Raw genomic sequence first — 27249 nt, forward strand, 5'->3', positions numbered from 1 at the left:
GAGGCTAGGCTTAAAACTTTCCTTTTTGATAACGCTTATAGTTAGAGTGGCTTATCCTGAGCTATCTCTGTAGTTATGCTGCTTTAGGCTTAGGTTGCTGGAGGACATAACGACCACTTTCACTCTCTTCGCTACATTCTCATACTACTCTTCAATTTTGCATTATTTGCTGTTATTTCAGATTTTCAATTTATGTTCTCTCTCTTTTCTCTTCCTAGAAGCTACACCTGGCCTGACTCCTGTCTACCTGTGACACCTTCATGGAGGGGGCATCGTCCAAACTTCTGCTGGCAACAACTTAATGTTCACCTTCTACAGATGATCCACATGGCCCTGTCTTTCAGTGTTTAACCCTTTCTCTCTCCTACTGACTGAGCTTTTACTGTAACTAATTATATGTGCTCTCTTTCATACTCTAAACTTGAAAACTGGCTCAGAGTTTATCTGTTCTTTCTTTCTAGGTGAAACGACTAAAAGAGCTACATCCATTAACATTTACTTTTCCTTCCTATAGAAAGTACTCCTGGATCAGTGCTTCTGTGTTATTTTTCTGTCTCTGCTCTGTTCTCTCAAACCCCCAGTTGATCGTGTCAGATGGCCGTTCACACTGAGCCTGGTTCTGCTGGAGGTTTCTTCCTGTTAAAAGGGAGTTTTTTCCTCTCCACAGTCGCAACATGCATGCTCAGTATGAGGGATTGCTGCAAAGTGAACGCCAGTGAGGAAATGCTACAAATTTCTGACTCGATGCAATCTGCTGCATTTCCTTAGATAGAAAAACTTTTTAACTAATTTGAATAAATAACTGAATCTGACTGCATTGTTCGATACTTAGGATTAATTGGAATGTATGTACCTGACTTGATATCTGTATGATTCGACTGAATTGACTTAGCCCATTTTAAAGTTACCCACCTTTCACACAATGCCACAGGAAACAACACTCACCAGCTAGTTTTTACCTCTGCCTTCTTCATCAAGTTTAGTTTGACAGAGAAAGGTACCCCCAATCCTTGTGTTTTTTAGTACACTGCTCAAAAAATAAAGGGAACACTTAAACAACACAATATAACTCCACGTAAATCAAACTTCTGTGAAATCAAACTCTCCACTTAGGAAGCAACACTGATTGACAATCAATTTCACAGCTGTTGTGCAAATGGAATAGACAACAAGGGGAAATCTTTGGTGATTAGCAAGACACACTCAATAAAGGAGTAGTTCTGCAGGTGGGGACCACAGACCATTTCTCAGTACCTATGGTTTCTAACTGATGTTTTGGTCACTTTTGAATGTTGGTGTTGCTTTCACACTCGTGGTAGCATGAGACAGACTCTACAACCCACAATAGTGGCTCAGGTAGTGCAGCTCATCCAGGATGGCACATCACCGCGAGCTGTGGTAAGGTTTGCTGTGTCTGTCAGCGTAGTGTCCAGAGCCTGGAGGTGCTACCAGGAGACAAGCCAGTACACCAGGAGACGTGGAGGAGGCCGTAGGAGGGCAACAACCCAGCAGCAGAAAATAACAAAAAATAACCTCCAGCAGGCCACAAATGTGCATGTGTCTGCACAAATGGTTAGAAACTGACTCCATGAGGATGGTATGAGGGCCCGACATCTACAAATGGGGGTTGTGGACGTTGTGTTTTGAATTGGTGCTATATAAATAAAACTGAATATAATTGAATTGAAACTGCACAATGACATAATAAAATCATGGTAAAATACAATGTTTTAAATTTGTTTAACTGCTAAAACAAAACACATTACTAAGGTAAACCTAACTTTACTATAGTAACACATCTCAATGTACCCTTTAATAAAAAGTAAAAAGGACAATTAACACAAGATTTACTGGAATTAGAAAATTAATGAAAAATATGTGAAAACCTGTTGAATTAAATTAAAATTAAAGGTACTCATTTAGTAATTATGGCCAAGTTTAATTTAAATTTTTGTAACAACTTGACATAATATAATTGAGGAACTTTCATCAAAACCCATGTATTAGTGCACTGGTGTCAGCTGGCACTGTCAGTGTTTTATTTGCACACTGATGTATTAGGCTACTGTTAGGCTTTGAGCAATGGAGGAACCCAGAATGCAGACTAGCAGGCAGCATGACGGTAGGTGCAAAAAGATTTAATTAACAAAAAACTCACTCATACAAGAGGCAGGAACAAAACAGTAAACCAGCAGGCAAGACAGGTTTGGCATAATTCAAAAGAAAACTAGACATGAACATGATCCAGTAAACAAGACTTGGGCATGATTAGAAAATGTTTCCGCGAGGAATAAACAGAACAGGTGTGTATATATGGAGAGTGAACCAGGTGAAGCAAGACAGATTAACTAGGTGCAGGTGAACCAAATAAAGATAATTGACAGACAGAACAAAACGTGGCTGGAGCAAAACAGACTCTTGAATACAAACAAACAGAAACTAGAACAACATGAAACTGAAGCATGACAAGATCCAAAAACCAAACTTGACAAAACATGAACAAGACTAAAACATGACCAGAAAAATAAACAGAAACATGATTCAAAACCTCTACTGTGAAATAACATTAGTTACTATTTAACACAGTTAATAGTATATGCAAAAATAATCTCCAGTGGTGGGATTACAGCTCAACGGGGATCTCAGGTATTTGGAAGGGTGTAAGTATACTAGATGGAGGTTTAGAAATGAGCCACTACTCCTATTCAGGTGTTCTGGTTTGCTCCCAGTGGATCAGTGCTGTCTGTCAGATTCTTTTTATGAAACACAGCAATAGGAGACTTGATGACAATATGTCTTTGTCCTTTCCTTCCAGCCGGCACCCTACTGAGTAGCAATGCAGCTGAGCGCAGTGTGCAGACGGACAGGAATGAAGAATGCGAAGATGCTACTGACTATTTAACCGAAGAATTGCTTTTGAAGCTCTGAACTACCTGCAAGGTCTTCAGGATGAAAATCCTCTGCTGGGCTTAAACAGATATCCTCTCGCTATGTGGGGGATGATAGTGGACTTTCAGTATCAAGTAAGATCACTGTTTAGCTGTCCATCTGTGAGGGATTGCGTGCGTGCAGTTTCTGTTTCAAGTCAGCATTATGGTGTTCCCCTGCATGAAGAAGCAAATTAAATAAACAAGTCAAAAAGCAACAAATTCTTTGAAACACATTATTTTGACATCACACTTTTTTTGTAAATTTGCTAGCAAGACATTGATGTTCCAATTGTTTTACAGTATCTTTAAAGGTTAAAACCACAAACTATGATGTACTGTATTGTACTGTTTGTTTAAATGTTATGTGACAGACCAACACAAAGTAGTTCATAACTTTGAAAATCTCCACGTATGTTGTTTGTGTGTACTTCAATCTCAGAATATTAGGGAACAAACAACATCATGAACAGCAAAGAACACAGCAGGTCATGGAGAGAGCTTTGGAGAAGTTTATAGCAGGATTTAAAACGATACATTTTCAGTTGTTATCCGACAATGGAAAGAGCCTGGCACAGCTGCAAATCAACATGGCCCCCCACCTAAACTACACACCAGGCAAAACACTGTTGATAAAATAAGCAGTTAAGAGGCTCATGGTAACTCTGGAGGAGCTACAGAGAGCTAGAGCTCATATTGGAGTATCTGTATTGGTCGCGCATAGAAATGGGTGGTAAATAGTTACTTTTAGTCCGTTACATTCACTGGAGTAAAGTATTAGAATAAATGTTCTTCTAATCTTACTTGACTACAGTTTCCAGCCACTCTATTCACTTGTAGTTGTGTAGTCAACAAACTTTATGACAGATTGGCAAGAAGAAGCCATTGTTGAAAGAAAGCCACAAGAATTCATGCTTGCAGTTTGCCTCAAGCAATGTAGGAGACACTACAAACATGTGGAAGACGTTGCTCTGGTTACTGAACTTTTTAGCTTACATGCAAAACACTGTGTGGTGGAGAACAGCACATGACCCTGACCACCCCCAAGATAAAACTCGATAGTGGCAGCATTGTACTATGCAGATAATTTTTGAAAATTAGACACTAAATCTACATTCAATCTGGCACAGCCTAAGCTGTTCTGTAATGAAGAATGGGCAAACATTTCAACCTCTAGATGTGCAAAGCTGGTAGAGACAAATCCCAAAATGCTTGCGGCTAAATTTGCAGATAAAGGTAGTTGTGCAAAGTATTAAATCAGGGGCTGAATAAAAAAAAAAAAATCCATAAGTATTGTTTTCCCTCCACTTCACAATTATCCATTAAAAAGTAATACATAATTGTTGAGTGATTATGCTTTACTTTATATTCATCGTTCACATAATATCCCCATAAAATCCACCAATGTTTGTGGTTGTAATGTGACAGAATGTGAAAAATCCAATGGGTATGAATACTTGCGCAAGGCAGTGTATAAAGCTGGTCCTGGTTGGAGTTTGTTTTACATTTTCATGCTTGAGGCAAAGGTAAGGAAAGCTGCAAATGGTCGATCTTTAAAACTGATCTGCAATTCCTGCAGCTGCATTTTAAATGCAGATTGGAGTTCAAATGTGGATGTCTAAAGCCCACATCCAAACAGGGCCCCTGTGGCTATATGGCCATACATGTGAGTAAACAATGAAATAGACCAAGAAAACATTTGAAAAAGAGAGGAAAGATTTCTACTCATTATGGTAACTGACCTAGCCAGTCTAATAGCTTTCCTTCATTTTTGATTGTTTCATTTCCTCTGAATTGGCTCATTAAGGGCACTTTCCTGAGCCCCACAGTGCACATTAGTTGCAGTGACTGACCTGTGCAGACCTAACCAATCCAAAACATCTTTCAGGTCTTGTATTAATATTTGTTATTTGTTGGAAAATGGTTCAAAATGTTTACTAACGTTACTGTTCCAAAGCCTTGTGCTATTTTAAAAACTCTTCTCTCACCCACCCTTCATTACCCTGATTGGGGTGGATATATAAGCTTGGGTCTCTACCAGAGGAGGACTGGGAGCTTCAGGGTCTTTTGCATCATCTCTGCTGTTACTAAGACTGCACTCTTGTAGACTGAGATCTCTGATGTTTCTCCAGGTATGTGTAGGAGCCAATTCTGCAGCATGGGTGTCACTGCCCTGAGTGCTCACATGACCATGGACACTACTGTTGCCTTCCTTCACCTGCCAGACTCTCTCTAGCTCTTCCTTGAGCCCTTTGTATTTTTCCACTTTTTTGTATTCCTTTGTCCTGATGTTTCCATCGTTTGGGATGACAACATTGATCACAACGACTGTCTTCTGCTGCTTATTAATGTTGCAATGTGTGGTTGTTTGGCCAGTACCATTTTATTGGTTTGTATCCTGAAATCCCACAGGCCCTTATTTCAGTAATTTCCCACCTTGGAAAGTGATTCCCACTTTGACCTGGGTCTCCCAGTTCATGTTCCTCACAGATGTTTCTGCACACTATACCAGCTACTTGGTTATGGCAGTTCCATATATTCCTTGGTTTCCAGTATCTTACACCCTGCTGTGAAATGCTGGACTGTTGCTGGGGTCTCTTTGTACAACCTGCACCTAGGATCTTGCCTGGCATGGTAGATCTGGGCCTCGACTGGCCCGGTGCCCAAGGCATGCTTCTGTGTTGTCCTTCAGACATATTGTCTGTCTGTCTATCTGTTCGTCCATCCATCCATCCAGGTAGGTATGATTTGTCTAATCACGTTTAAATGAATACCTTTATTTAGAGGTGGTAAGTGAATTAGAAAGTGTGCAGGAGAGAGAAATCATGTTATAATCTTTCAATTTTATCACTTCTCATGCCCATGCCTGTCAGCAGCTGTTATGTGCAGAGTAATGATTTCTAATTGCATGCTGCCAATTTCAGAGCGTAGTAAACTGATGGTTAACTCTATTAAAAAATGGTCGCTGTCCCTGTTGTTTCTTTTTAATTTTGGCCCATCGTAGGATTGAAAAAAAAATGTTAAATTAAGTTTGGATCGGATTGGGCAAACTGCTGCAATTTGGTGCAAAAGGAGCAAGGTGGGAGACTAACTCCTGTGGGTCCACATTAGCGAATGCGTGCTCTGTGCACGCGTGTGCATAATAGCATGTCTAGAGGAACTGCAAGATACGTTGTTGTGACATGCCTTGTCTTCCGTTCTGTAGAAAAACAAAGACAGTCGCTGCTGGATCCAGACAGCAGAACTAATTAGTCAGGAGCACACATATGAACGCACACACACACATGCATGCACAGGCGTGCACATTCCCAGCACGGCTACACGCGGGAACCGGAGAAAAGGATATGATGTCACCTCCATAACCATAATTACCCGTCATAAATCATGTGGTGTGGCACCCTGTCACAGAGTGAATGGGTGTCCAATGTGGCAGCCAGGGATGGCTGCTCTTTACTGCAGGGTGCCACCAGAACACCAACTTGTTCTGTTTCTACTTCATCTTTATTTTCTTCAGTCCTCATAGCCTCTTGAATGATACAAATGTTCTTTCATGGTTTCTTTGCTGTCGTTTAGCACCAGTCAGCATGAGTTTGACACTTTGTGAAGTTCTGCCTGGTGTTTCTTTGGGAAATCAGCAGTTTGCATATAGACACGACCCTTCTAAATCTTGAAATGTTTTCACTTCACAGTCATACTTTTATTTAATGAATGAAGTAAATTCATTAATATAAATATGGAGCAGAGCCTCAATTTGAGTCTAAATTATTCTCTTACTTGTATTAAGATTATTAATTAGCTTTTAATCTGGACTTCCTGGGACTGGGACTCTTAAACAAGTAAATATGCTTTGATCTGGCTGCATATTTAGGGTTGTCCTTCTGAAAGAGGAACCTCTTCATATTCTTATCAGCTCTGACCGACTTCTCTGTCCCTGTTAAAAAAGCATCTTCATGGCATGATGCTGCCACCACAATGATTCACCATGGAAATGCTGAACTCAGATTGATGTAGAGTTTTATTTTTTAGCCCCACATAGCGTGTGGTATGAAGGCCAAAAAGTTCAGTTTTGGTCCCATCTCAGTAGGGAAGCTTCTTTCACATGTTTACAGTGTCTACCTACAAACAGGACTGCTTATGGCTTTTTTTCAATACTAGCTTTCTTCTTGCAGCTTAAAGGGAAGATCAGATTTGTGGAGTACTATGTTCTGTTAACAGATTGTCCTACATGAGCTGTGCCTTTCTACAGCTCCTCAAGAGTTTCCTTGGTTATTTCTGGCTAATTCTCTGATTAGGCTCAGATTCTGCTCTCCTTACCCAACCTGTCAGTTTAGGTTAGGAGTCTGCAACCTCAGGCTTCGGGGCTACAAGCGGCTCTTTGGATCCTTTAAGTATATTTTTGACCCTTTGTCGGACAGAGAAACCCTGCAATAAATTTAAATTTGTGCTCCTCATTCTTGTTTTAAAAAAAACATCCATTGCTTGTTGTGAAATCACTCCATACTTGAACAATAGATAAGTAAATAAATATATTACTAATAGCTCAATTTTATATAAATATGACACTCATTCCCATCATAGGATGTAGACGTCTTACTCCAAATTGATCTAAATGTAAACACCAATATTAGCCACCTTGAAAGATGAATTTACTAAAAATGTGTTCATTCACCTTCATCAGCCATTAGTCCTTATCATCTTGGCTATGTCTCAATACCACAAACAATAACCATTTCAGAAAATATTATAGTAATGCTACTTGTTTTTTATTAATGTCTATAGTAATCACGCTAATAATCCAATGGCATTAGTATTTTCTATTGCATATTTCTTCAGTTTTTACCCTATTGTTTGTTTTTACCCCTTGTTAAGTCATGAATTAATTAAATGTGATTAAACGCAAAAAATCTGAGTTTAGTTTTACTAGCCAAACACAGACCTGACAGCAGCCAAACCTGTACAGTCAAGGACAAGCGTTAATAGAAACTATCTGACAACATGAAGTAGGCTAAAAGGTTCCAAAAAGCAACACATGATGTCTTGATATAAATAAAATAAAAAAAATATTAATTAATGAACATCTACCATTCTTGAAAATGTTACAAATTCTCTAAGACATTGAGAGCCATTGTCCACAAATGGAGAAAAGATGTAACAGTGAACCAGCCAGGCTAGATTACTCCAAGAGATCATTATTAACTGATGCAGGAACCCTGAACAACAATGAAACCACTGCAGTTCTTTCTTGCCTCAGTAAAGATTAGTGTTTATTAACAATTAAGAAGGAAAGCTGGTTGGTAAACTCAAGTATACTTGAATTATGCAGCAGGAGAATAATCAAAAGCCAACAAGTCCACCTCTCAAAAATTCAATAAAAAAAACCTAAAATTAAGGTTTTGGTGTGGCCTAGTCAAAGACCACACTGTCTGTTTGAGGTGCTGTGGCATGGCGTTACAGGCCAGTCATGCTCAAAATCCTCCAGAGTGGATACCTTTTTTTCTCTTAAATAAATGAAATCATCACTCAGGTTAGCCTTGTCTGACAATAAAATTAATTTCATGATCAACCCTAACTTCACTAAGATCTTAGTTGGCTGTGCAGTGGCTATCTATGGGATTTACTGGAGATGCAAACAAAGTAAATGGGCAGGTGAGCTCATGAAGCTGTGGCAATGGGGACTCTGTACACCCTTGCCCACAAAACAGGACAGGTCCAGACTGCAACAAACAATCAGGTCTGCAGAGATGTTCATCAGGGCTGACCTTCCCTCCATCCAGTACTTGTACAGGTCTAGAGTCAGGATAATGGCCACTAACACTGTATCTCAGCAGACCCCACACATCCTGGACACAAACTCTATAGACTTTTATTTTCAGGTTGGTGTTACAGAGCGCTTTGCAAAAACCAGCCACCATGGAGACAGTTTCTTTCTTTGAGCAGTCTCTCTGATAAACAGCCAAGAGTGCCCAGATTGATAACATGCATATTTGCACTAACTCAACCTTGTCTTCTTTTTTGTAAAAACACTGTATATACACATATTTATCCCAAAAACACTTGCTTTTTATTTTCCCTATTTATTTATTTCTATTAAAAATGTCTTCATTGAGAACAAAGTGGAATCACAGTCAAATTCCTTGTTTGTGTGGACAAATGAGGCGATTAAAGCTGACTGAAATCTGTAAGTAGTCACTCTGAAGGACAAATTTGCTAGCTCATCTAGATGGTGTCTTCAAAAAAATTTCAGTTAGAGCAGTATTTATTATTACTTTAAAGCAATACGGTTTTCCAACAGGTAACAAAAGTAAAGCTGCATGTGATGTAAGAAAGTAATTTTTCAGATTTTGTGGTTATTTAAAATAATCTTTTAATAAATAATATGCCCCAAAATTGCTTTTTCAGGAAATCTAAAACTGATAGTGCAAGTAATGAATATGAATAAGTCTAGTTACATGTCAGGTCTTTCTAGAGAAAGAAAATTAATTATTAAATAATCAAACATAAATATTTTAAACTATTTGATTATGCTAAAGGAGAATGAAAATTTGAGATAAATTTCTGTATGAGGCCATTAATGCTGCAGTTATAGAGTCACCACAAGCTCTGAATTCTCATTGTCACAATCATCTGTGCATGCAGGTTTGCAGCATACTTGGGTGTACAGCATATGTGCGCTTGTCCTTTGCACCTAATGTTGCAAAGTGTCCTTGCTTTATGGAACACCAACACGAGGAGTTTACATTCCCAACGGATAGACACACACACACACACATATGCACGCACGCACACACACACACACACACACACACACACACACACACACACACACAGGCACACTGCATGCATGAGCAAAAACTGCTGATGGTGCTGAGTGGAGCAGCTTCCCTGTCACTAAAGCCCTTGAAGTGTGGAAACAGCTCCAGCAGTCCTTCTGCTGTTTTAGTCAAACCCACACCTCCTCCTCCTCCTCTTCCTCTTCATCTCCCTGTCTGCTGTTCCTCCTCACTCCCTCTCTGTTTTCACACTAAAATAATTCAATACATTAACTCGATGACTGCAACTTTCATCAGAAATAAGGCTGTCAGAGTAGTTGTATAAAATGTAAATTTGCAGCAGCTCAAACAGTTTACATTTTAAAGCTGAACAGAGGTGATAAATTGCCACCTTTCTCCAAAAAAGAGGCTGTTGTGTGCAGCCTCTCCTGCCTTCTTTCACTCCTTTTTGCTGCTTATTGCTCGACTTACACAGTCAAGCCTGGCCTTTCTTTCAAACGTTGCTCTGTTTCCATGTATTGTATCTCAGACTGTTGATGAAACATGCTGAGAGATTCACTGAGCTATATTTGTCTGTTCCTTCCTCCTTTTTTAAAAGCTTGTGTAATCCTTCCTTATATAAGTGGAGTGGAGGCAGGCGGGGTCACGGCATCTGATACGGTGAACTCAGGTTGTGTTTCTCCGTCTCTGCGCTTGTCTAGACGCTGGTCGAGGTCAAATATCGGCAAACTTATAAAACTTGACCCAGATACTCTTTTTTGGTATTTCTTGTGTTTTCTTGCTGGAGCAGAATAAACAAAGAATGTAGATGCTAAAGAAAATGTCTGGAATGTATAACCTGTACAGCAGAAGTATCACAATGAGGCATTTAGTTGGCAGCTGCAAAGCATATTTCTCAAAGAGTTTTTAAATCATTTTGTAAGCTTTTCCATCTGCTCCCACATAGTTAATCTATGTTGGAAAGCTGGAAAAATCCAGCCTGTAGGGGTCTGTTCCTGCTCAAAACATGCTGTAGAGTTGTTACAGATGTATAAATCAAAAGATCTTTTCAATAAATAAGATACATTTCAAGTTTTTATAGATAACTTCAGTATTACAGGTGGTAACACTTTTTTGCTTTAGGCTAAAATTAGTGAGGAGGGATTGTTTTATAACTTACCATTAATATGCAAGGCAAACCATAGCGCTTTGCGGGACATCAAAGGAACGATAAAAAGAAAATAACACAGATCTTCAAGGATTTGCCTAAAAAAGAGCTCAATACGTCAAACACTTAAAAGCATAAAGGAAACCAATGCTAAAATTAAGACAATAAACTCAAATTTAAATCCAAATCTAAATTTAATTTTAATTATAAATTTAAATTTAAATCCTAATCATCAATCTCATGCTTGAAGTGGGCAAACAGTTCATTAGTCAGACTCTTCAATAAAATGATGCAGAAATTGAAGAAGAGATTAATCTGGAAAGTTTGGGACTCCAGTGAACCAGAGAGAACCATTAACCTCAAATGGAGAAAACAGGGAACCATGGTGAACCTTCCCAGACGAGCCTTTCAAAATGATTCAAATATTGCATCAATGACTCATCCAGGAGGTCACAAAAGAATCCAGAACAACATCTAAAGCACCGTAGGCCTTACCTCCTACAGTTAAGGTTGGGGTTCCTGATTTAACAATAAGAAAGAGACAGGACACAGATACCATCCACGGGAGAGGTCCAAGGCCAAAACCATTGCTGACCAAAAAGATAACAAAAGGTCCAACTGGCATCCATCCACTGTTTGTTGCCACAGGACAAACAACTTTACACACACATCCTCATAACCAAACAGTCATGTTTGTGGACTGTGAGAGGAAGCCAGAGTACCCAACGAGAACCTAGGCATACATGGGGAGAATACACAAACTCCATGCACAAAGAGCCCTGGCCAGGAGTTGACCTCAAGACCTTCATCCCTTAAGGCAAAAGTGCTAACAAATGTCCAAAAACATATTTATGATCCTCCAAACATTTGAAAAAACATTCTGTGTACTGACAAGTCAGAAGTGAAACATTTTGGAAAGTATCAGGTATAAAGCAAACACAGCATTTCAGAAAAAATAATATCATCTGAACAGTCGAATGTGATGTCGGCATTGTGATGGTCTGGGATTGCTTTGCTTATTAAGAACCTACATAATTTGCTGTGATTGATGGAACGATGAATTTTGTTCCCTTCCAGAAAATCCTGAAAGTGACCGACCCATCAGTTCTTGGCTATAAGCTCAAGTGCACTTATGTAATGTTTATGCAGCAGGATAACAATCCAAAGTACAATTCCACCTCGGAATAACTCTAAAAACAAGACAAAATTAAGGTTATGGAGAGGTCTAATCAAAGTCTGGACTTAAGTGTAATTGAGATGTTGTGGCATGAGCATAACTAGGCTGTTCATGTTTGCAAACCCTCCAATGGGGCTGAAAATCCTCCAAAGCAGTAAGACTCACTTCTACTTATAACAGATCCATGTTGGCAATTGTTGCTGGCATGGGTGCCAAAACAAGTAGTAATGTTGAAAGGGCAATTACTTTTTAACAAAGGGCTACATTGGTTTGAACGTTTTTTAAAAACTGCTTTTTCTGTTCTGGTCAGGTTATGTTTGTCAGGTACTCATGTGTTTGGTGAATCTAAAACAGTTAGTGTAAGAGAAAACTGAGTTGCTTCCCAGTTTAGAAATGTCATTATGATTGTTTTGTGATGTAATGTTCAATGAGTAGAAGAAGAATTTAGATTTGCAGGAATCAAGGAGATTGTCTGTTAAAGATTGAAATGAAACATCATTCATCGGTAGACATATTCATCCATTTCTTGTTACCTGCTTGAAGGCATCATTAAGATATCAATCCTCCTAATTAGCTTCAACCTCTCAGTCTGCTCGAAGTCCAACAATAGAAAAATAAATGTTTGTGTTTTGTGTCAGCCTGTCAGTTTTATGATGGTGCATTTTTGCTCTCTTTGAAATCTTGCAGTTGTGTAGTTATCTTAGCAGACACCCAATAAGCTGATCAGGTGGGTTGATACAGCCAGCAGCTTTTGCCAACATAACTTCACTATAGGATCAAGGATATTGTTCAGTTGAGAGAAGACTTAAAAAAAGTCTCAAGCAAAATCCTAGACATTTAATATCTGCCAATACAGAGTTGTATGACATCAATATGAGCATTTTCAGTCTGGGATGTTGAAAATTGCTACAATCAGCTAAAACAGAGGTCAGGCTGCTCAGCGGTGTGTCTTCCAATGCACTTTACTTTACGGGTGACTGTGGCTCAGTAGGAAGAGTAGTTGTCTTGCAATCGGAATGTCAATGTGCCCCTGGGCAAGGCACTTAACCTCAAGTTGCCTACGTATCGGTGTATGAATGTGTGAGCGTTAGTGAGTGCAATTGGGTGAATGTGGCTGTAGTGTAAAGCGCTTTGAGCGGTCTGTATGACTGGAAAGGTGCTATATAAATTCAGTCCATTTACCATTACTTTTCGACAAACTGCAAATTGACAATCTAGTACTGATGAAGTAACCATTGCTGATAAAATCTTCAAAAAGCCTCTCTTTTTACTTTTTCACAAAAAGTGAAAGATCAATTTTCACTTTTTTCTATTTTAGGTAATTTAGGGACTAGAGTTGTACCAACAATCATGAATGTATGTTTTGAGAACACTGGAGAAACTAAGCAAACTTCCATGCATTAAATCCTCAAACAGGCAGTGTGACCCAGGCCTTTAAAACTAAAAAGCTTGATATATCGTGTCACTCATTTCAGAAAGTGAAACTCATATATAGGTTCATTACACATTCATGCAAACAATACCTGGTTGGGTCTCCATTTTTGTTTTTGAATTTTTGTGGTATTACTGGTCTTTATTTTGTAAGTTGACCAACAGGAAATGAGGTGGAGAGAGGGCAAGACATGCTGCAAAGTCAATGGGTAAAAGGTCAGCAGTCTTCCCAATGATTGTGTAGCCTACTGACCCACACTATTTAGAGGCCAAACTTTGTGGGTGTTTTGAGTAATTAGCTGATTAAGGTGTGACACCCCGAGTTTCTCATATATTAACTTTTTCACAATATTCAAATTTTCTGAGACACTGAATTTTTCACAGGGCTGCACGGTGGTGCAGTTAGTAGCACTGTTGCCTTGCAGCAAGAAGGTGTGTTCTCACCGGGTACTCTGGCTTCCTCCCACAGTCCAAAAGCATGACTGTTAGATTAATTGGTCTCTTTAAATTGCCCTTAGGTGTATGAATGAGTGTGTGCATGGTTGTTTGTGTGTTGCCCTGCGATGGACTGGCGACCTGTCCAGGGTGTACCCTACCTCTCGCCCATAGACTGCTGGAGATAGGCACCAGCTATCTCCACTATGGAATAAGGTAAGGTAAGGTAAGGTAAGGTAAGGTAAGGTAAGGTAAGTTTGTTTATATAGCGCTTTTCAGCAACGAGAGACTCAAAGTGCTGTACATACAATTACAATACAATCACAAGGCAAATAAACACAGATACAGACACAGAAAAACAAATCACATGATAAAATCAAACAACAGAGGTAATTTAAAAATGTAAAATAAAATAAAGAGAATAGAATGATGGACAAGAAAATGAAAGGAAAATTGGACTGAAAATGCAAATAATCATACCTAAATGGCACAGTCAAAGGCCACTCTAAACAAATAAGTTTTTAATCTTGATTTAAAGCAGCTTAGGGTTTCGGCCATTTTACAGTTTTCTGGCAGTTTATTCCAGATTAGTGGAGCATAAGAACTAAAAACTGCTTCTCCATGATTGGTTCTGGTTCTGTGTATGCAGAGTAGATTTGAGCGAGATGACCTGAGAAGTCTGGGTGGTTGATACACTGACAACAAGTCTGTAATGTATTTTGGTGCTAAGCCATTCAGTGATTTATAGACTGACAGAAGTATTTTAAAGTCTATTCTCTGAGCTACAGGGAGCCAGTGTAGGGACTTTAGAACTGGGGTGATGTGCTCCACTTTCTTAGTTCTAGTGAGGACGCGGGCAGCAGCGTTCTGGATTAACTGCAGCTGTCTGATCGACTTTTTAGGCAGACCTGTGAAGACACCGTTGCAGTAATCAATTCTACTAAAGATGAATGCATGAATTAGTTTTTCAAGGTCCTGCTGAGACATTAGTCCTTTAACCCTGGAGATGTTCTTTAGGTGATAGAAGGCCGACCTAGTTACTACCTTTATGTGCCTCTGAAGGTTCAGGTCTGAGTCCATTGCTACATCCAGGTTTCGAGCCAGGTTTCGAGCTGTATTAACTGAAGCTGTGTGCTAACTTTTAAACGCTCTTCCTTTGGTCCAAAGATTATTACTTCAGTTTTGTTTTGATTCAGCTGAAGAAAATTTAGGCCCATCCATGCATTGATTTCTTCTAAGCATTTACCAGCGCTTGAATGGGTTCATGGTCACCTGGTGACATCGTAACGTATAGCTGTATGTCATCTGCATAGTTATGATAACTTACGTTGTTGTTTATTAAAATCTGAGTTAGGGGGAGCATGTAGATATTGAATAGGAGGGGCCCTAAGATGGACCTTGGGGAACACCACATGTGATTTTTGTGGTCTCTGATGTAAAGTTACCTACTGACTCAAAAAAGTCCCCGCCCTTCAAGTAGGATTTAAACCAGTTGAGTGCTGTACCAGAAAGGCCAACCCAGTTTTCCAGGCGCTCTAATAAAATGGAGTGATCAACAGTGTCGAATGCTGCACTAAGGTCCAATAATACCAGCACTGTGGTTTTTCCACAGTCTGCATTTATACGGATGTCACTGAACACCTTGACAAGAGCAGTCTCTGTAGTGTGGTGAGCAGGAAGCCTGACTGGAAGACATCGAAGCGGTTGGTCGTTGTTAGGAAGTTGTTTAACTGCTGAAACACAGCTTTTTCAATAATCTTCCTGATGAAGGGGAGGTTTGATATAGGCCTGCAGTTCTGTAGTAGCAGCTTGTCCAAGTTGCTCTTTTTCAATAGAGGTTTGATAATTGCTGTTTTTAGGGCCTGGGGGAAAACACCTGGCAAAAGGGACGTGTTTATTATTTGAGTTAAATCAGATGTTATTACAGGCAAAGCTTTCTTAAGGAAAGCTGTGGGTAAAAGATCGAGACAGCAGGAAGAAGAGCTTAGTTGCTGTACGATTTCTTCTAAGATTTTGCAGTTTATTTGGTGAAATTGGGAAATTTTGTCAAAATCAGTTCTAGTTGGAAACAACATTGGTACTGGAGTTGATGTGGATGTGCTGACTGCCTCTCTGATCTTTTGGGTTTTTTCAGTAAAGAATTTAGCAAATTCATTGCAGGCCCTGGTAGAGTGGAGTTCAGATGCTACAGTTACAGGAGCGTTTGTTAACCTGTCGACTGTGGCAAATAATGCACGGCATTGTTTATGTTTTTGCTGATAATCTAAGAAAAGAAAGATTCTCTTGCATTTTTCAGTTGTAGATTATATCTGTATAGTCTCTCTTTATAGATAATACAGTGAACCTGGAGTCAAGTCTTTCACCACCTGCGTTCAGCTTTTCGACACTCCTTTTTTTCACTTCTGACTGGTGGAGCACCTCTCCATGGAGACATTTTCTTCCCAGAAACAACTTTCACTTTAATTGGAGCAATTGAATCAATGATGTCCGACATTTTAGAATGAAAGTTACCTACCAGCTCATCTACAGTGTTACAGGGCAAAGTGGAGGTAGAAGAGTAAATCTGGTTAAAGGTTTCAGCAGCACTGTCCTTAAAGATGCGTTTTCTTATCATGTCTCTTTGGCAAACTGAGTCATTGTAGATGATGCGTTCAAAAATAACAGAAAAGTGGTCAGATAGGGCAACATCAGTTACAGACACCTTGGACATGTTCAAGTCCAAAATATATCCCTGTTTGTGCGTTTGCTGTTTAACATGTTGAGTCAAACCAAAATTTCTGAGAGTGTCACATAGATCCATTGCACTTCTGTCTTCAGGATTGTCCATGTGAATGTTGAAGTCTCCCACAATAATTAAACAGCCATAATAAACACATATCACAGATAAAAGCTCATTAAAATCACTGATAAAGTTTGTTTTGGACTTAGGAGGCCTGTAAATATTCAAGAACATCGTTCGGTCCGGGCTATTTACCTGGAGAGCCAAATATTCAAAAGAGTCAGATTTGCCCAGAAATACTTTTTTACACTCTAATAAATATTTAAACAAAGTGGCCACCCCTCCACCTTTTCTTTGCTGTCTGCTCTCACAAAGAAAATTGTAGTTCGGAGGCGTCGCCTCTATCAGAATGGGAACTTCATTAAATTCATGTAACCATGTTTCTGTTAAAAACATAACATCAAGATCATCATCAGTAATGAAGTCATTGATTAAAAATGATTTTTCTGACAGAGATCTAATGTTCAGTAAAGCCAGTTTATTTTACTTGGTTGCTGATATTAACTCTGTGTGTGGTTGTACCTGACTGTTTATGGCTTTTGTTGATTGTTTATTACTGTCTCTTATCCTTTTGGCTTTGCTCTTTCTGTCACGTATAAGCACAGAGATTTTACAACTATCTCCTATTAGGGGCCCAAGTTTTTCCTGGACATGCTCATTTCTGATAGAGTTACTACTGGGGCCCAGACTGTATCACAGAGAAGTGATTTGAAGGTCCTAATTAGGAGGAGATAGATTAGGAGGTGGTGGAGGTCTGCGGCATTTGGAAGATATTGGTTTAGTAGCAGGGCCTTGGCCACGGGGGGTGTTGAATGGAGAAGATGTCAGAGCCATTTGGGTCCCGATCTTAAGAGCTCCTTTCATGTTATCAGAATCCAGTAAAGCAAAAAGCGGGCTCAATGGGGAGATGGGAGAGTTCTGTGCGGTCTGGGTCGGTGTCTGGGGTGAGGGGGGTTTACCGGGGGTGTCGGTCTGGGTTTGGGGGGTGGGGGTATAATGGGGGGGTCCACTTCTCCTGTGGATTTTGACGGTGAGACCTTTTGTGATGACCTCTCTTTCTCAGCCAACTGGCTGATTGTTTCTGCTGGAGCTGTTGGAGGCAGCGTTATCATTGTTGTTGATACTCCATGTTCTCTGCTGAAGGTCGAAGCTGCTGGCGGATTATTTACTGAATAGAAGAGATTAGATGTGAGACGTCTGGCTCCTGGCTTGTTCAAACAGAAACCATCTTGCTTGAAGAGTTGTCTTTTTTCCCAAAAAATATTAAAGTTGTCGAAGAAGTTCACAGGTGTGGTGGCACATGTATTTTTCAACCACTTATAAATCATCAGAAGTCTGGAAAAAACCTCATCTCCACAGAAAATCGGTGCAAAGGGTCCGCTGAGAAACACCTTGATATTGAGACCTCCAACAATTTTCAGAAGACGAGTGAAATCCTCCTTCAGTCCTTCTGATTTTTTCTTAGCCACGTCATCCATGGCTCCACAGTGTATAATAAGGTTTTCTAGAGACGGGCGCTTTTCTGTGATTGCAAGAATATTCTCTGAGATATCAGACACCACGTTACTGGTACCAATCATAACTTCCTTGTTTTTCTTGTTGCAGATTTTTTTAATCCCATCCACAACTGTGTTGACCACTATTAGGGTTCTTGTTCTGGTGGGGTACTTTTTCTCTGGCAATTTAGGAGAAGACTGTTTAGAATGAAGATTGTTCTCAAACCTTTTATTGTTCTCAGAAGATGGATAGTTTTCCTGGTTTTCATTCTGTAGTGGAGCAAATCAGTTTTGGACGGGAATTCCATTATTTCCAACTGTCTCACTACTATCAGTTGCTGTGACAGAAGCTAGCTGTCGAAGTCTCCTTTTCCCAGGGGAAATGGGAGCATTTCTCTGTAATCTTAATTTATTTAATTGCTGAGATCTTCCAGTGATTCATCCACCTTGATTTTTTGGGCATGCCCCTAAAACATGCCAGGGGGGTCTGCTGGTAGGTTTATTTTCAGTGTTCTGATTGCCGACTGAGTCGTTGAGCTGGCTGTCACTGTTTGTGATCACAGGCAGAGTTGAATCATTGCTGTACCCCATATTCACCTCCACATTCACTTCTAGTCGATGGATTTTCATCTCCAAAACAGCCAATTTCTGTAAAGGTTCGTTGAAGTCCTCTCTGGTGAAGGAAGGCATTTTGTGCTGATTAGCTGGTGTCAACTTGTCCTGCTTTCGAGTTCGATTATAAAAACATCAAAGTCCTTTAAAAAAATAAAAAAATAAAAAAATAATAATAATCCTTGGGAGTCACTGGTAAGAAGTTGTTTTAGTCCAATATTTCCGTAATTTTGGCTATGAGATAAAAAGTTAGGAGTAAAAGAATGCAAGCAAGCAGGGAGCTTAGGAGAAAAGCCTCTGAGCAGGCAGAGAGGCGGAAGTGGAAAAAAAAGTGGTAGAAAATGACTGACTGACTGACTGACTGACTGACTGACACAGAATTTTTCATTTTTTGTAAACCATAATCATCAAAACGATAAGAAATACAGACTGGAAATACTTCACTCTAAGAGTACTGAATCCATATATGAGTTTCACTTTCTGAACTGAGTGACAAGATATATCAAGCTTTTTATTTTTAAATGCCTGGATCACACACAAATAAAATTTACTTAATTACTCAGACGTGGCAGGCTCTAAAACTGTTGTGCATTTGGATGCCAGCAAACTCTTATATTTTTACACTGCCTTTGAAAACTAGTTACCGCCACAAACTTCAATATATTCACTGGAATTTCACTGACACCTTTAAATGAAACCCCATTTCAATTACTAAATGGACTCCACCTGTATCTAATCATTTTAAGAAGTCCCATTTGGAATTTGCTACAAGGCATTTAGGTGAAATCAAACATGTGGAACAAGGTGCGCTGGTCAGCTAAGACCAAAATGAATCCACCTAACCCTAAACACAGCTTTAAACATGCTATGGCAAAATCTGTGGGGATGGATCTCCTTTGCAGCCAGATTTAAAGGGAGATGAAAGCAGTTAAATACAAGTTAATCCTGAATGAAAACCTGGTAGAGGCAGCAAAACCTGCCTGAGACTGGGGAGGAGTTTCACCTTCCAGCAACAGAGACAACTCCAAACGTACAGCTAGAGCTACAGTAGTAATGTTCAAAGCGTGTTGATGTGTTCAATTTGGTCAAATAGCAGACCTAAATCCAGATGGGAATACGTTAAGAAATCCAAAAATAGCTCTCTATCCAATTTGACTGAACTTGATCAATTTTGCCAAGAATGGTCAAAGCATTCAGTGTTCAAATGTCCAAGGCAGGGGCTGACATATGAAGTATATGCGTTGATGGGGGTGAATACCTTTGCCAGCCACATTAAAGTTAAGCTTAGTGGTGAAAAGGAGGACAAACTCCATCTGCAAATGTACATTACGCTTTCTACGTGGGTGAAAACACTGTTATCAATATTTTCTTGGAATATTCTATTACATTTCTTATATATCTTCTAAAATTTCTGACTATTCAACTGAAATTGATTCTGATTATGCTGTGCATGACGATTTTTTTTCTACGTGTTGTACTTAGACTTAAAGTGTATGCCAAAAAGCAGGTCAATATGTTGCACAGACAGTCCTTAGTACAAAAATATACAGTGAAGAACTATTTTAAAAACACCTCTATGCTTCAGTAACTTTACTGTTTGCTGTTATCTGATCATCAAACATACTGAACCTTCTATTTCTGGGTTTTCTATTGATATTTCAGTATATCTAAAGGTACTTTCAAGAATTGCATGCTTCTGCTGGTTGCAGAAAGCAAACTGTGAGCCAGAGGTGGTGTCAACAAAAAGCTTTAAAGAACTTTCTGCTGGTTGACTCACTACTTGCCAGCTGAGACTGGAGCAGAAATACACTTGTATTTAGGGGAATATTGTATTTTTTATTTCCCTTCAAGCTCTGTGGTGGTATCCAACATAGTTTCTTAAGTTACCACTGCTGGGCATTGATACGTTAGTCAGTTGAGTCTAGCTGCCTTACCTATGCTTGTATTTCTGATTATTATAAGACAAATGGAAAACAGAAACAGAAAAATAAAAAAGATATAAATTTTTATGCATTGGATAAAAGGATACATTTTCCAGATGGAAAGTTCTGTGAGGCAGAGAGCGATGCACTAGCCAACCATGTCAGTAATGTGCAGAAGGTAAATGAGTGTGCATGGAGCACATCTGTCAAAGCCATTTCTCTGTAAGGCAAGGATAGGAAGAAGGGAATAAAGATAAATGTCCTGTGACATTCTGAAAGTGGGCCAAACCAAAGTGTGTTTAAACTGATCCATATGGGCTGGAACAGAAAGAGAAAGAGAGAGAAATGTCAGTCCTAATGAAGTTTGAAATATAGTTATGGTATTAAATCGTGTATATACAGTATAAAGAAAAAAACAGTAGGGTATTACTTATGGTGTAGCAGTAGTATTTCTGATTAGGTAAAGTTAAACGTTTTTAAAGGAACAGTGAAAAGGAACCTATAGCAGAAATGGAAATTGTATGGAACTTTGTTCACTCTCGCTAGCAGGAAAAGACAATCCGAATTTTAAACCAGTCAATTCCACTCATGTTATTGCATTGATGCTTGGCTATCATGTAACTTTGGACATTGAAAGTGAAACTGTTAAAGTTGGGGGAAAATCACTGTCAAAAAAACAGAATACAGGGGAAATGAGTGATTTGAGCTCTTTCTTGTTATTCCTGTGACAATCACTCAAAAACTGGTTGAAACATGGAACACAAGAATCACAGCACACTTTATTAGGTATACCTTGCTAGTAATAGGTTTGTCCCCATTTTGACTTTGGGACGGCCTTAATTCTTCATGGAATAGATTCAACAAGATGTCAAAAACATTCCTCAGAGATGATGGTCCATTTTGCTGAGGAAGCAGCACTCAGCTGCTGCAGATTTTTCAGCCTCACATGATACAATCCTCCCGTTTTAACACATCCTAAAAGGTGCTCTAGATGCTTTCCTGGATTGGAACCTGGTGACGATGGAGGTCATTAGGGTACAGCGGTGGCACTTGTTTTGAGAATAGAATACAATACAATACAATAGAAGGATTTTTTTTTTTCTTATGTCCCACATCGGTAAAATACAGGTGTACCAGCAGCAAAGTGAAAAGCAAATGGAAGCATGCAGATGAATACAAGTTCAAAAATACAAAAACCAAAAAATATGAATAAGAGACTGTACAGTAAGTAAAATTTAGTAGTATTATTTAAAATAGCAGACATTGTCCAACAGTGATGTTGGACAACAATTTACAAACTTTGATTTCAACCTGCGGGTTTGTTGATAATTTACAGTTTTAAATCTAACACTAAGGAAAATATTGTACATTTTATTGTACATTATAATCATTGGTCAATGATTGGTACATCAGTGGTTTTAAGTATGTAATATTAACAAAAAATACATTCATAAAGAGGGCTGCACGGTGGTGTAGCTGGTGACAATGTTGCCTTGCAGCAAAAAGGTCCAGGGTTCGACTGCCCTGCGACGGACTGGCGACCTGTCCAGGGTGTACCCTGCCTCTCGCCCATAGGTTGCTGGAGATAGGCACCAGCTCCCCCGTGACCCACTATGGAATAAGCGGTAGAAAATGACTGACTAACTGACATTCATAAAGAATCATTAAAGTTTTTCACTTTCCTGTTAAGAGCAAAAAACCTACTAGGTCATACATGTACCAGCAACTTTGGACACAAATCCTTCTGTTTCCAAAGCATCTAATTAATTCAGACTATTTATTTTCCTCTCCTTCCTCCTGTAGCCTCACCCAAGCACTTAGCCCACTTTTACAGTTGTATATGTTAAGTGTAGAATCACACAGAAGAATACAGCTTTATTGGAGAGACAGGTTGGCCGTTTGTGTTTTTGATGGTAACAAAATGTGAAGTGGGTGCTACATGGCCCTCGCCATGCATGTGCAAGACTTAATGTAAACTAGCTATATTGTAGAGGGGAAATGTGATTTTTGGCAGGCTGAGATGCGTTTTGTACTGTTACAGTTGCACTCCTTCATGCACTAGCTGAGGCTGACCTGATGTGGACTTCTGGAGGCCAGTACTTTTAGTTTTGGCTCAACTATGGTCGTGACATGTGGATCAAGACCAACAAAAAGCGCTGAATTAGCTTCCTCTGTAGGCTGGCTGAACTCTTTCTTAGAGATGGGCTAAGGATCTTTGTGATTTCTAGGGAGTTCGGAAAAGAGCAGCTGCTTGTTTGTGTCGAAAGGAGTCGGTTTAGGTGGTTCGGACTTCCTGGGCACCTCCCTTTGAAACTTGTTCTGCCTTGATATTTTTCAGAGGGGAGATGGAGGTCTGGGATTCCCTCCTAAATCTTAGCTGAGATAGACATAGAAAGGGGAAGGCTGGACTCATTGGAGTGTGGTTCTGTACTTTTTAGATTAAATTTGATATTTATTTCAATGTGGTAAAATATGATAATGTAGGCAACGCAATAATACGTCTAACACAGGGTGGATTTGAGTTTTTAACATGTTTGTTTATGTTTGCATGAGGTATGGAGCTGAGATGCAACTAAGTGCTGACATATCATTTATTGGTTTAAAGGTATATAAGACAATGCCAAGATATGAGAACAGAAAAGCAAGCAGCTAGCAGATGCCACTGTAAGAAATGTGCTATTAAGAAAATTAAAGAATCCCTTCTCCAAATGTTTGTCAAGCTTTGGGGACTGTCGAGCAGAAGTTCGTTTAAAAAGGGGAATAGTAATTTTACAGAGAATCCTGAACATTTAGGAAACTGGATATGGCGTAATGAGCGCTGGGACCAATTTGCAGCAGTCATGTGGAAACAGTTAACCGTAGAAATGTAATATTTGTCAAACCTCTGCTCTGACATCATCGCAGTCCTGAGACAGGATGCTGGGGCAAGGGAATGAAACTAATGAGCAAGTGTTGCAGTGGGCACAACATGGAACCTAAGTACTGTGGAGAAAGCACTATTTTATTCACTTTCAGCAGGAAAAGCATTGTTTAACATGGCTTTCATTTTCCCATATCACATTCTGAACAGTTACTTAACATTATCTATTAAATCCATATTATGTGAGTTGAAGTATTTTAGCAGATGAAAACAAATTGTGGAAATCTGATTATGTCTCTGGCTTACTGGCTCTGACAGTGGTATCTGGTTTACAGCGTTTCAGTACAGTGACCCTTTCTGTCTGTTAAAACCAGGGAGAAGAGGCCACTTTTATCTGTGCTAAAACAAAATCAAAATCAGTTGGCAATTATTTTTTTGGGACATTTGCTTTATGCAAGAGACAGCCAAAAGGCCCATGGTAACACTGGAGAAGTGCAACGCTGGTGTAAACATAACCAAATGGCTTGTAAGTCTGGTAAAAACACACAAGTTTTGTTGTTTTGTGACAAAAATTTGCAAAGCACTTCATATTTAGTGAGCATTTAAGTAGTCTTGGGGCTCCCTGCTTGTTTGGAGGCCCCTTAGTAGTAGCATTGTTTGTTTGTACCTCAGTTTACAGTTCTATTTATGATCAGTCAAAGTTGTCAATGAGTACAAAAAATGCCTTCTAAAGTAAATTGTCATATATATTTGCCTTTAATGTCCTTTTTCTGTTTTTTTTTTTATTGCCTAACAAGTTTTTTAATTTGTATGTAACATAGTTGATTTCAAAGAAAAATAAACTTCTTAATTCATGTCTATTAGCATTTCCTTGCACAGTAGGAGACCACCCTCGCTGTAGGCTGAAGGCAAAAGCACATTAACACACAAACATACCTGCGTGCGAACATGCATCCAAAATTACCTGGATGCTACACCTGTAGTAAAAATATGCAGGCAAACACATATTTAGTGGTGAACTCATTTCTGGGAACTAACATAAATGCATGGTTTTAAAAGGGGTTTCTTTTTTTCCTTTTATCACAGCAAGGCCCTGGCTGATTGGGATGACATGGCAGGTTAATGAATGTCAGAGATTTTGTATACAATTACACACACACTGAATACCCACAGCTGGCTCACCAAGGAGACCACACGCACTCCCTTGTGCTTTTGAACACATGGAACAAACTGAGTCACAATCAAGACTACTGATCCCTTTCACACACATCCACTTACACCCATATGGGATGCAGCAATGGTAACTGTTTGTGGGATCAGTGGGAACACCAGTGATGACTCCAGTCAGCTCTGGAGACACATTTGATCTTTTGAAATGTGTTAAAGCTTCTTCACTTTTTAAATAAAACTGATAGAAAGCTGCCACAAAACATATCTGATACAATATCTTGTGTTTTTGTTTTTACATTCCTTGTGAAATAAAGACTCTTTCAGAATGTGTTCAGCAATAACTGGGTCGTTTTGCAGTGTGGGAAAGAGAAGCAAACTCATGCACAAGACATTTATTTTTCCTCCTCCTGTATTTGTTCCTGTATTTCGTTGCTCCCACTGTCTGCTTCCTCTCTCCCTCCTTTCTCTGGGATTCTGGGGAAAGTCCCACTTACTCTTCTCATTTCTCTCTTTCCCTCTTTACATTCCTTTACTAAGTGGAAGGCAAAAGGGCCCACTTCACACTGTAGGAACTCCAGGAGTTTATGTGGGTTAAACTTAGCATGATTATGAGAAAATTAGTATTTCTAATTGGAAGTGTCCATAGTGCTCTGAAAAAGATTTGCCTCTATATGTAACAATAGACAACAAAGTTCAGGAAGCTGCAAACATGTTGGGGCATTGCACTGTGTCTGTGCGAGTTTATGTACGTGCATGAGTTGGCCTTCAATTGCTTGAGCAGCTGCACGCCTCTTACAGGCCCAGAGCAATCAGTGAGTTCCAGCTGCACATTTCTCTCACTCAGCCGACTGAAACCATTACTTTGTTAAGCTCTTGACTGATGTCTTACTGCAAAGTTACAAGCAGGGATCATGAGTACATTTAGATAAAATTAAATTAAACACACTTCTATATCACAAAGAACTAAATACTTCCTGCAGCTAATCATAAAAATTTTATTTTAGTTCTCTGTGTCAAAAAAGACTGATTTCTTCAAACTTTTGCAAAGAGACAAAAGTTTTTGCATAGATATTCTGTGCTGTTATGGCATTCCTGGTATTATAGAGCTGGTAGTTACAGGAGTATTGGTTAGCATTAGTTGTTGCAAAATTATTAATATTTTTCCTAGTTAATGTAGAAACAATAAGTAATGTCCGTTTTTTCTTTACATAATAATAGAAAACTGACTAGGGGCAACAATAATTATAGTGGCTGTGGTATATGTAATTGCAGGTCAAATAGTTTGGTTGTAGATCTGAATTCGTACTAATATTAGTAATATACAAAGTTGCAGCTGTATAAGAACTGCTCACATTTCCATGACAGAAGTAGTGGAAATTAAATCTTAGTATAAATCCAGCTATCCTGTGGAGTCCTCAGGGGTTTGAAAGAAAACAACAGTGAAAAACAGCACAATGAAAACCAAGGAACAGAGCAGACGGTGAGAAGGTTGTGGCAACGTTTAAACCAGGGTTAGGTTCCCAAATACTACATTAAGCTTTGGACATCTCACAGACAACTGTTTGATCTGCAGTCATATTCAATAAATTACAATATGCATTCCAGTGAGGCTTGCTTGTAGATGAAAAGTACTTTTTGTAAATACATATTTTAATTAACAGAAATAAAGACACTCTGTGTATAAATCTATGTAATGTGTTTCACTTAGTGATAGTTACTGAAATAAATGCAGTTTTCAATAAAATTATTAAATATGACTCTGTTATCCTAATATAGCATGAGCATAGTATAATGGAAATCATACCCTTCAGACATGCCCTTCAGTCTAACTTGACAGGCCAAGAAAGGAAAGCATGAATCAGAGAAGCAACCAAGAGCTCCACGGTAATGCTGGAGGAGCTGCAGAGATCCACAGCTTAGATAGGAGAACCTGCTTGCAAAACAATTCTTAGTCATGCACTCCCCAATTTTCACCATTATGGAAGAAAAGCAAGAAGAAAGGAAATCCTGAAAGAAAGCAATTAGAAGTCAAATTTGCAGGTTGCCACAAGCCATGTAGGGGAAAAAGAATACCTTTTAGAATGAGTTGCTCTGGTCAGAACAGACCTACATGTAAAACAAGGTATGTGGTGTTGTAAATGAGACCAACAGTCCTATTACTACATGAAATGTGATTATTGATGTTATGTATGATGAGATTATAGACCAAACATTTGAGTTAAGTTCTTTATTGTAGTTCTTGAGACAATTTGAACACATTATGGAGAATCAGGGGGACTGGCCATCCTTTCTGTCTGAAGAGAGTGTAGATACAAATGGAAATTTGTGTTTCCTTAGATTTCTGTTTGTATAACTTCTTAGTTTAACAGTGTACCTGTTTAGTTGAAAATCACTCACCTCTTCCTGGTTTGACTCCTCAGCAGGGCGTGGCAGCAACAGGGAAAGTCACAGAACACAGAAGCACTGATCCAGGAGTACTTTCTATGGGAAGGAAAAGTAAATGTTAATGGATGTAGCTCCATT

General features: G+C 39.1%; 1 long non-coding RNA gene across 1 annotated transcript; it reads right to left on the reverse strand.

The window, feature by feature from the left end:
• Positions 1-2122: 2122 nt before the first annotated feature.
• On the reverse strand, positions 2123-27249 carry LOC124879822. The gene is made up of 2 exons (XR_007041127.1): positions 27124-27249; positions 2123-3104 (listed from the first exon to the last, which is right to left on the reverse strand). It is a non-coding gene; the product is annotated as an uncharacterized LOC124879822 (long non-coding RNA).

The sequence above is a fragment of the Girardinichthys multiradiatus genome, chromosome 13 (assembly GCF_021462225.1).
Source record: "Girardinichthys multiradiatus isolate DD_20200921_A chromosome 13, DD_fGirMul_XY1, whole genome shotgun sequence".
Classification (NCBI taxonomy): Eukaryota; Metazoa; Chordata; class Actinopteri; order Cyprinodontiformes; family Goodeidae; genus Girardinichthys; species Girardinichthys multiradiatus.